Here is an 11705-nt window from a genome sequence, read left to right as displayed (position 1 = left end):
CGGGGGGGGGGGGGGGGGCTCATGGGGGACAGAGGGCAGCGGCTTCCCTGGCCCAGTCTCTGCTCTAGTCACGGGGCTTGTTGGTAAAAGTGACACAAGGCCAAATCCTGACAGAGTGTCTTAGAGGCCACTGCCCCGGGGCGCTGCAGGCTCTGACCGCACAGCAGTTTGGGTGATGGTGGGGAGACTCTTACCTCGTCTACACCACCCAGGAGCCCTGTTCTTCACAGACAGTGGTGTTCGGAGAGCTGCACTGACCTCCCTGGGGAGACCCAGATAGTCAGAGCTGAGCCCCAAACCTGGGCTCCGTGAGGACCTCTCGCTCTCTTGCTCCCAGTGCCTTGGTTTCCCCTCTGTTGCCGGGTGGGTGAGGCTGCAGGGGCTCCCCTCCCGCTCCATGTATGAGTTTCCTGGCGCTGCCAAAACAAAAGTACCACAAGCCGCGTGGCTTAAAACAGCAGGAATTTTCCCTCCGTTCTGGAGGCCAGAAGCCAGAAATTGGGCTGCGCTCCCTCCGGAGGCTCTAGAGGAGGGCTCTTCCTGCCGCTTCCAGCCTCTGATGGCCACCAGCCAGCCTGGGCTGGTGTCCGTGTGGCTCCGTCTCTTCCCTGTCCCCACGTGGCCGCGATCCTCATGTCCCGCTCTGCCCAAATCCCCCCTTTCCCTCACAAAGACGCTGCCATCCATGGAATTTAGGGCTGTCCACAATCCAGGACCTCACCAGAGATCCCTAACTAGTGACAGCTGCGAAGACCTTATCTCCAAGTGAGATCACATTCTGAGGTTCCAGGTGGATACAGATGGGGGGGGGGGCAGCTACAGTTCAACCCCATACAGTCCGCATGGGGGCCTTGCCCAGCTCAATTCCTCCTTCCCCTCTGCAGCCCCTGGGACCCCAGGCATCCTTTCCGTCATTTGTGAGCTCCCCAAGGCAAGGACCCAGTGTTGTGGTGGCCACTGGGTCCCCTTGTCCCATCCAGGGTCTGGATTAGTAAATTCCCAGTGAGCGTGCCATCACACGAACGCCACAGATGACTCTTGCAGACAGGAAAGAGCCCTTGCTTGTGACCCCATTTACCTGCAGTTCAAGAACAGTCAAAGCTAGTCTGGGGTGACAGCAGCAGGTGACCTCTGGGGAGGTGCTGACAGGGCGGGACTCCAGAGGGCCTCGCGGGGGCTGGAAACTTTCTATACCAGCCACAGATGTAACCTGAATTGAAGCAGCCACATTAAAAAAGAAAAATTAAACAAGTGAAATCAATTTTTAATAATATGTTATTTAACCCATTAATGTGCCTCAGATATGATCATTTCAACATATAACCAATATAAAACTTATTGAGACATTTTGGCTCCCCCCCACCCCCCTGCCACCTCCCCTCAGCCCAAGTGCTCCCCACCACGGGGGCCGTCCTGGGCTTCACCGGCCAAAGTCCTGGCCCCAACACACGGCTCAGCACACACGGAGTTGTAAAGGTCTGTGCACTTCAGGTACTGGAAGCCTCAGTCAAAACACAAAAACAAAAAAAACAACTAACTAAAACTAAAAGAAAATATTCTCCTTGAGTGGCTGAGTCCTGGAGCCTAGGCAGGGCCTCAGCACCTCCTTTTCTCAAAGGCCCAGGGTGATGGAGACCAGAAGCCCTGCAGGCTGGGGGGTACAGGGGGGCAGCCCCAGGGAAGCAGCCCTCTCCCCTCCCCCTGGCAGCAGACAGGAGGCCAGGATTCCCTCTGTCCGCTGTCTTGGCCCTTATCTCCCGTGGCAGAAGGCAGCCCATTGTCTGGGGAGGAAGCTAAGAGGATAGGAGGCCGCCTGCCCAGCCCAGCCCTCCCCCAGGGCGCCCCCTCCCCACCCTGCCCTTTCCAGCCCTCCCCAGCGGCAGCCCAAGCCCTGGTCCTGGAACTGCACCTCCCCCCATCAACTCTACTGCAGGTATGCTGAGGGGGGGTAGGGATAGGGTATCTTTTTTTTTTTTTTTCTTTTCTCAACATTGCTTTTATTTATTTATTTTTAATGTTTTTTTTATTACATTATGTTAGTCACCATACAGGGATAGGGTATCTTGTTAAAGCAAAAGGAAGTGCATTGATTATAAATTGCATACTTTTCATGAGTTCTCAAGATAAAGCAAGAAACAGAGGGGACCCCTTCCTCTTTGCCCCCTTCTCCTTTTCTTTCCCTTCTGGAACAACTGAGTCCTAAAGCTATTTGCTGGGGCCATTAGCTGGGGCAGAGCAAGGCGGGCACCCCCATGTGGCGGGGGCACTGTGGCTCTGAGCAGCGGTCCGGGCAGGTGGAGAGGGCTTCCATGGGGGGTGTGCAGGAGTGGGGGCTCAGTGGAGGAGGAGAGCATCTCCAGGCAGGGGAGGTGAGGGGTCTCCAAGCCCACATGGAGTGAGGAGGCAGTGCAGGTGGGGTGGCAGAGCAGGGGAGGGAGACCTCTGCAAGGTGGTCAGGGCACCAGTGGCCACGGGAGATGGGGTGCATCTGGGGGGCTGAGAAAATAAACAGGAACATTAGAATAACGGCAGCGGGGTTCTCGCTGGCAGAGAAGGTGAGCTATCAATACAGAAAGGGAGGAAACCACAAAGAACCCCGAGATGCATCAGTGTAAACTCAGGAACTTCAATATTGATCAGTACACACAGGAGTTGATATATATGTGTGTGTGAATGTGCTGCGTGTGTGAACACGCTCACATTTCCTAGCTCATCCCCCAGGGCCTGGAAGCAGCCACACCTCGTGCCTACATCCCTCTTCTCCACAAAAGGGACTGGAGCCCCTGGGAGAAATAACTGATCTCTGCTGGGACATCTTGTGTGCAAACCAGTGAGGACCTGTCAGAGGGATACGGGATTCCCCAAAGATGTACAAGGGGTCAGCAGGCACATGGAAAGATTCTCCCTCTCATCAGCCGTCCGGAAATGCAAATCAAAACCACAGTGAGACATCACGTCACACCCACTAGAGTGACCCTAATAACAAAATAAGAAGGGAAATAAGTGTTGCCGAGGACGTGGGGGAAATTGCAGCCCTCCTAGCTGCTGGGAGGGGAGGTAAAATGGCGCAGACATTGCAGACCAGCCTGGCGGTGGAATGACCATGTGACCCAGCATGTCACTCCTAGGTGTATGCCTGGAGGCACTGAGAACAGGTGTTCAAACAAAAACTCGTACACAGGTGGTCATAGCAGCACTCATATTCACTGCAGCCAAGAAGTGGAAAGAATGCAAGGGTGGATCACAGGGGGAAAGGACAAACAAAACAGGGTGTATGCACAGGCTGGAATAGTATGCAGCCATCAAGAGGGCTGAAGAGCTGATCCGAGTTCCGGTGTGGATGGACCTTGGGAACAGGATGCTCGGTGAGAGAAGTCACGCACTGAAGGCCACATACTGTAGGGTTCCACTTGAGCAACATCTCCAGAATAAGTAAATCCACAGAGACATAAAGCTGGTGGGTGGTTTCCAGGGACAGAGGGTGAGTGGGGAGCGGGGAACGACGACAGAGATTCTAGAGAGATATAAATACATGAATAAATTGAAAGTTTGAGAAGGAATGTAGTATCTTACAAAATTTCACATCCCCAAAAGACTGATTATTCACCAAGGAAAAAAGAGAAGCTTCCATGGAGAAAACCTAGCAGAAACTCCTTTAATCGAATCATCGGAGCGAGCAGTATCAGGAAGGGGCAAACTGAGAACGCAGCTTCACCTCTGTGATGTTCCTGCCAAAGAGGCAAAATCAGAAAGAAAGCATGAAGAAAGTCAGATAAACCCAAACCACTCCTGGCCTGGAACTGCTCTGTAACCTTTTAAAATGCCAAGGTCATGAAAGGAAAGGATGGGTTGAAGAAGGGATCCAGGGGCCCCTGGGTGGCTCAGTCAGTTAAGCGTCTGTCTTTGGCTCAGGTTTTGATCCCAGGGTCCTGGGATCATGTCCCAAGTTGTGCCCTCTGCTCAGTGGGGAGCCTGCTTCTCCCTCTGCCTGCAGCTACCCCCCTCCACTTGTTCTCTGTCAAACAAACAAACAAACAAATAAATAAGGTCCAGCAGATGCGAGCCAACTAAAGAGACCCACAGCTAAAAGCAATACATGCCTTGGATTTTTTTTTTTTTTTTTTTTTTTTTTTTTTTTTTGCCAAACTTGCCTGGGAGGGGGAGGTGGGAACAAAATCTGTCCAGGCTCTCTAAATACCACAGCCAAATTTTCCTATTGAATTTCCCTCCCCCAACCCACAGACTGGGTGCTTGCCTGGGGACATCCTTTTCAGCCTGACGACCCCTCCCGAGGGTGGGGCACGGATGATTACCTCGCCCACAGGCTTCTCCTCTTTTTACCCACTCCTCATGATTAGTAATGGGCTACCCTTGACAGCTGTGTGACTTGGGGCAGATTACCCTCTCTGAGCCTCAATTCGCTCATCTGTAAGAGCTTCATAACCAAGTCACTAATAATCAAATGAGCCCGCCCACCTTCCACCCCCAGCACTACAGGCAGGAAGGGGAAATGGAAGAGTTGGGAGGGGACCTGGGAGTCGCTCCCAGGGAGTTAATAGAGCCCCGGGAGCGGGGTCTAGGTAGGGAGACACTGGCGGGGACCCCAAGGTCTAAGTCCGTGCATTTGGAGCTCACAACCCCTACGTCGGGGGCGGGGGAGCTGGCAGCTAGAACGCCGGTCCCCAGCTTTCGCGGGTCTGAGCGCAAGGAGGCGGGGTGGGCCTCTGCTTTGTGCTGCTGAGGGGGCGCGGCCTCGCGGAGATGGACCAATCCGAAGAGGCCCCAGCTCTGGGAAGCCAATGGCGGGGTTGTGGGCGGGGAGAGGGTGCGGGCGCCGCGCAGGGTGCCTGGGGGCCTGGAAGCCCGGGGGGTGGGGGTTGTGGGGGGCTGCGAATGAGCAAGGGTCCCGCCCGCGGCCGCAGATGCCTCCAAACTGTGGGCTTGGCTGGGAAGGGGGCGACCCCTGCTCCGCGGTACTTCCCTCACTCCCCGCGCCCCGGGACCGCCGCCCCCGCCTCTGCTTCCTGCTGGCTGAGAGCGCCGAGCGCGCCGCCGGAGGCTGGGGGACGTGGAGGCTCCGGGCAGGCAGCCTGACTGGCTTCCTGCAGGGCGTGGTTTCTGAAACCTCCACGCGGAGGCACCTTCCCCAAAGTCGCCCCTTCCACCCTCCACACCTCCGCCGTGGCGCTTCTTCCCCGCCTCCCGGGCCGGCCGGCCCCACGGCAACGTCGTCAGACTGCCTGGAGGAATTTCTTGTCAGGTAGTCCTTTCCCCATCCACCGTGCTCTCCTCTCCGAGGGGCTCCTGCCCAGCATCCAGCCCTTGCCTCCTTTTGACTGGTTTTCTTTCCACGTTTCACTCTTCCCCTCAACTCCTGAGCTGGGGGCCAGCCCTGTTCCTTCTCGCTGCTCCCCCCACCCCACCCCACCCCACCCCTCCAGCCAGACAACAATCAGTGCTCCAGGGATGGGCATGTGACCGAAATTGCCCAATCAGGAACAACCTCAGGGCTGTTGCTTAGCCTGCGGGCTCAGAACGCCGCTGTCTCCCCCAGGTCAGTGTGGCCCGTGGATGTGCCACCTGGCCCTGTAGCAGGCATTTGGCCACCTGGTAGACAGAGCTGGGTATGCAAAAGACAGTGCTAAGAGAGTCACAAAGAAATTGAGCCAGAACCCTGATCATAACCATACCTGAAGTCTCATTATCTCTAGACGGTTACAGAAGCCAAAATGCATTGTTCTAGACAAGAGTCAGTGGTGTTTTCCATTTCTTGCAATGTGAAGATATTCATTGACGATGTTTATTCCATCCTCACATCAATCCTGGGAAGGTACGAACTCTCATTATATAGCTAGGGAAACTGAGGCTCAGAGGAGCTAGTTTCTTCAGTTTACTCAGTAAGGCAGTGAAAAAATTGGGACCAGAATCCTGGCTATCAGATGCTGTATTGGCTAGACCAGAGTGGTTTAATACACCACACACAGTCTGTTTTCACTTTCGCACTCATGGCAGACATTACCAATCAATTGCCAAACTATTTCCTGCTGAATCCACAAAAAGTCTCCGACTCGCCCATTATCTTTTTTTTTTTTTTTAAGATTTTATTTATTTATTTGACAGAGAGAAAGACACAGCAAGGAGGGCTGCAGAAGGAAGAGGGGAAAGCAGAAGGCAGAGAAGCTCAACCAGCTAAGCCACCCGGGCGCCTGACTCTCCCATTATCTTAAGAGACCAGACCTTGTTTCCCAGCTCCTGACCACCAGGAGCTTATCAGATCTCCCCCACTGTCTCAGTCCTTTTGAATTGAATGGCATTCAGTGGAATCAAGGGCAAAGAGGATTCCAAAATTCTCAAATCTGGGAGCCTCTGCCAAACAGCAGAATAGCAGGCGAGGAGCCACAGTCCCCGCCCCCCTCCCCCCAAGCCTTGCTCTTTGCCCAACTGGAAACATAGCGGCCCTGAGAGGAACTGGGTTCTCCTGGAATCACACAGTACCTGAGGGCAAAGCTGGGGACTGTGGCTGTTCCAAGTCCTTCCGAACCCAGTGTTCATTCCTCCCTTCCTGAGGTCCCTAAGACAGTTGGACCAGAACAGGGCAACAGTAGGGGTGGAGATGAAATGAAGCGGGGATCTTGGGTCCATCTTGGAGGTAAAATCAGTCTTGGAGGGTGGAGGCTGTCAGAGCTGAAGATGTGGTCCAAGCCCCTTGGCTAAGGAGGCTGAGGCCAGAAAGGGTGAGAAGTATTCCCCCCTTTGCCATGTGTCACAGCCTGGCCGAGCACTCACATCTCCTGTGTCAGGAAAAGTCATCCAAAACCTGGAAATAAGGCCCAGAGCAGGACTGCCTTGTGTAACGAGTGCACCTACAGATGATTTAACTCTGGGAAACTTCTGTTGGCCTTGTGATTTACTTTCTTTTAAGGGCTCAGACTCGATGAAGTTACAGGTTAACCTGTGGGTCTGTGTCTGATAGAAAAGATAACACCAAAAGTTGCTATTGGGGTTTGGGGGGGGGTGCTTTGTTTTGTTTTAAGATTTTATTTATTTGAGAGAGAGAGCACAAGCCGGGGGTTGAGGAAGAGGGAGAAGCAGACACTCTGCTGAGCAGGGAGCCTGATGTGGGGCTCGATTCCAGGACCCTGAGACCATGACCTGAGCCACCCAGGTGCCCCTCCTATGCTGTACTTTTCATCTCTGTGACTTATTTATTTTATAACTGAAAGTTTCTATCTCTTAATCCCCTTCACCTATCTCACCCATCCCCCCCACCTCCCCTCTGGTAATCACCAGTTTGTTCTCTGTATTTAAGACCCCATTTGTTTTCTTGTTTGTTCATGTGTTTGTTTTCTAAATTCCACATGTAAGTGAAATTACATGCTATTTGTCATTCAGAGGTTACTCTTGATTGCCCCAAAGGACATTAGTCAGGTTTTGTTTTTTATTGAATTTAGGAATCTTATCCCAGCATTTTTTTAAATAAAAATTTTATTTATTCGTTTGAGGGAGAGAACGAGCAGGGGGAGGGGCAGAGGGAGAGGGAGAAGCAGACTCCCCGCTGAGCAGGGAGCCCAATGTAGGCTCGATTCCAGGACCCTGGGATCATGACCTGAGCTGAAGGCAGATGCTTAACCGACTGAGCCAGCCAGGCGCCCCTTATCCCAGCATTTTTAAATTAATTGTATAAATGCCAGTTTCTCAGGAAGGTGGGAGAGAGGGAAAAATACAGTTCCTCAAATGCTCTTTGCATCAAGTTACCATCTTGGTGCTCCCTCATTAATTAATGAGTTGAATTACGTCTTTTTTTTTTTTCTCAAGATTTTATTTATTCATTTGAGAGAGAGAGCAAGAGAGCACAACCAGGGGGAGAGGCAGAGGGAGGGGGAGAAGCAGTCTCCCTGCTGAGCTGGAAGCCCAACATGGGGCTCAATCCTAGGACCCTGGGATCATGACCTGAGCTGAAGGCAGACGCTTAACCATCTGAGCCACCCAGGCACCCCTGAATTACATCTCTGACAAATGCTTCCTGTCTAACTGTATGAGAGTCATGATTTTAATTTTTTTTTTTAAGATTGTATTTTTTTAATGTAATCTCCACCACCGACATGGGGCTCAAACTCACAACCCCAAGATCAAGGGTTCCATGCTCTACCGACTGAACCAGCCAGGTTCAGACTTTAGGTTTTGGAAATCATACTTTGACACCTATCTCCCAGCTCAGGGCCCGTCCTCCCCCACCTTGATCAGGTCTGGGCTAGAAGGAGGTCAAGACCTGGGTCTCCCTGGATATTCATTCCCCCACCACTGCTCCCGGGTCAGAGTCACCGCCCAGGCCACTCTGACCCATGGAACTTGGAGGTCACTCCCCACAGACAGAGCTGCCTGACCTCCATCTGCCAGGGCATGTCTAGCTGCCATTAACAGGCAGGTTCACGCTGAGGCCCCCAATTTCATCTCAGGGATCCTGGGGAGCTATGGATGGTGTTATGTGGGGGAGAAAACAGGCAGGCCCATTGTATCTCCAGGGCCCAGCACACCTCATGGTGGCCCCCCCATATCTGTCAGTGCCAGGGTGTCCAGGGTGTGATGGCCGTGGAGCCAGGACACCACCCTTGAGGGAGCACCTCTTTCAATGTCCCTAAAACCCTGATGGAGGTCAGGTCCCTGAAACTCTGGGACAAAGCATGGCCAGTCCCAAGCTGGGCAATGCCAGGGCGTCACAGCCCCACACACTTGCCAGGCACCCCCCCTCTTACCCGCCTGAGTGACCGACTCCACTTGTTGGTTCCAGTTCTACCTCCCAGCCTATATAAATATTTTTTTAAGATTTTTATTTATTTGAGACAGAGTGAGAGCAAGCAAGAGAGAGAGCATGAGGGGTAAGGGGCAGAGGGAGAAGGAGAAGCAGACTCCCGCTGAACAGGAAGCCCCATGCGGGGCTGGATCCCAGGAACCCAGGATAATGATCCCAGCGGAAGGCAGACGCTTAACCAACTGAGCCACCCAGGTGCCCCTCTACCCACTTTTAAAGCCTGGCTTCACCCTCCCTGCTCTGAGAAGCACCCCATCCAGTTCTCTCTCCTCTAACTCAGCCAGGACATGGTCCTCAGGCCCCTGCTCTGGACCCCCAACTTGGAGGGATGCTGGGGTTCCTGGGCCTCAGGCTAGGACAAATAAGGCTAGTTCAGTTGTAATTTGACCACATAAATATATAATGACTGGCGGTTATTAAACCTGTATTGACTCTTATTATGCATTTTTTGAACGCAGTGTTTTTTGTTTTTTTCTTTTTTTGTGTAAAGGGCTTCTGAATAGGTTTGAGGCAAAGGCTTCCGGAGGGACCCCCATTCCAGGACGGGTCCGGCCCCACCCAGCTTGGCGAAGCAGGCGCGTCTCCAGCGCCACCTGGCGGCCGTCAGGAGCCCCGCAGCGCCATCTGGAGGTAGACGTGGCGCAGGGTCCCTGAGGGCTGCGGAGTCTTGGGTGGGGTCCCCTCCTCTCCCCAGCCTAGGAGGAAGCAGGCTGTATCTTTTGTCTTGGTAGTCGTGGACAGCTTCCCTAAGGATGCACGTTGGAGCTGGGCCATGCAGACAGTTATTAATTCGCATTCTCAGTCCAGCTGCCCCTGGTGCAAGAGCCAGAGTGTGGTCTTGCGGTGAATTAGGTGAATTAAGTGGGCAGCGCGCAGCTTGCCGCTAACTCCAGCAAGTGTCATCCTTGGGGTCCTTATACCCATTTTATTCATTGGAAAACTGAGGCTTGGTTCTTAGAATATTGGTGCCGCTGCCCTGGTCCACTCAAGCCTGTTCCAGCCTGGGTGTGTATGGGGGCATTGCGCGCGCGCACACACACACACACACACACACACACACACACATGCCCAGTGTCCCACCAGGGAATTTATGATCATCTTTGAAGGCCTGTTTATTGAACAATTCCCTTTATTTAGAGGAAGGGAGTTAGTCCCTGAGAGAGCCTGACCCAGCTGAGTCAGCAGGGAGTTCAGACAGGGCCAAGTCTGTCCACCCAGCCCCTTTCCAAAGGCCTGGGTCCCGGAACTAGAAACAGTCAGTCCCCACCCCACACCAGTTCCTTCCAGTCGGCCCCACCGACAGCGAAGGCCAGGCTCGGGGGTGGAGGTGCCAGGAAGGTGGGAGAACCGCCCGTCCCCCTGCCCCCTCCCCACGTCAGGTTTCCAGCTCCCTACTTCTTCCCTAAATCCTCAGGCTACATCCCACCACCAACCCCGCCCGGGATGGGGCCAGAGGTAGCCTGGAGCCGGTGGGTGGAGAACTCCGGAGGGGTGTGCTCCAAGGCCTGCGAGAGCTTGGGGGTGGGGCCTCTGCGCGGGCAACGCCCCTCCCCAGCCCCTTTTGGAGCATCCCTCTCACCCGCCCCCAGCTCCCGGGAATTCCGCTGAGTCACTTCCGAGGCGTCAGCGGCAGACCCAGAGGGAACAATAAGGATCGTTCGATTCCCGAGGCAGTGGTTCAGCGCTCACCTGGAAGACCCGGCCCGTACCTTGTCTAAAGGCCTCGTCGTGGCCAACGAGGCCAACCCCACCTCGTCCCCTGCCACTCTCCCCCATCCATCCTAGTGACCACGCAGGCTCCTGCCTCAGGGCCTTTGCACTAGCTTGTGCCCTCCGACTGGCACGCTCCCCCCTGGGCACCTGTAGCCTGCACATCCTTCCCACCGTCACTGCCAAGGCGTCTGCTCCAGTGGGGATGTTTCAGAGAGGAGCAAGGGGGGGAGCTGCCAGCCTGACCCGCAGATGCTCGGATGGGCAGTTAGATTGGAAAAGATGCAAACTACTAACTGGGAGCGCCACGTGCCGTATGGTGCAAGTGGACAGGTGTGTGCGCCCGGTGTGCGTGACCGTGTGACGGTGCAAGGCTGCCTGTGCAAAGCGTAGACCCCAGCGCACTGAGCTTGCTTCACGCGAATTCCCCACCGGCCCGGATGCCGGTCTTGCAGCCATTGTCTCCCGGCTCCAAGCCCATCCTTCACAGCGAGGCTCCGGCTGGGGGCTGCAAACTACGATTCCCAGAATCCCTGGTCGCCCCCGGAATTCCTGCTGGGTTCGGCCAATAGCAGCCGCCGGGACTCAACCTTTCGGATGCTGGGGACTTTGCAGTCGCCTTTAGCATCTGAGGATGACATAGGGAGCCCTTCTCAGAATCGTGCTTAAAAAAAAAAAGTTGAAACCTTTAAGTTGTGTTTTTATTGTATCCTGCCTTTTTAAAATTGTGGTAAAATAGCATAACATAACATTTCCCATCTTAAACAATTTCAACTGTGGAGTTGAGTCATAAGTATCCACTCTGTTGTGAAACAGCACTCCAGAACTTTCTCTCTTTGCAAATCTGAAACTCTATACCCTTTAAATTCTCCTTTCCCCTAAACCCCCTGGTAATCACCCTTGTACTTTCTGTTTCCAAGTTTGACTTTAGGTATGCCGTGCAAGTGCAATCATACGATACTTGTCCTTTTGCAGCTGGCTTATTCACTCAGCACCATGTCCTCAAGGTCCATCCGTGTCCTAGCACGTGTCACAATCCCCTTCCCTTTAAAAGTGGAATTCTGTCGCATTGCGTGTACCTGTTGTTTATCCATTCATCATAGACAGACACTTGGTCAGAATGAGGCACTTTTTAAAAATTTATTTATTTATTTATTTATTTATTTATTTATTTATTTATTTATTT

Source organism: Ursus maritimus, unplaced genomic scaffold (genome assembly GCF_017311325.1).
Source record: "Ursus maritimus isolate PB19 unplaced genomic scaffold, ASM1731132v1 scaffold_2, whole genome shotgun sequence".
In the NCBI taxonomy this organism is placed as follows: domain Eukaryota; kingdom Metazoa; phylum Chordata; class Mammalia; order Carnivora; family Ursidae; genus Ursus; species Ursus maritimus.
This window is presented reverse-complemented; position numbering follows the sequence as displayed.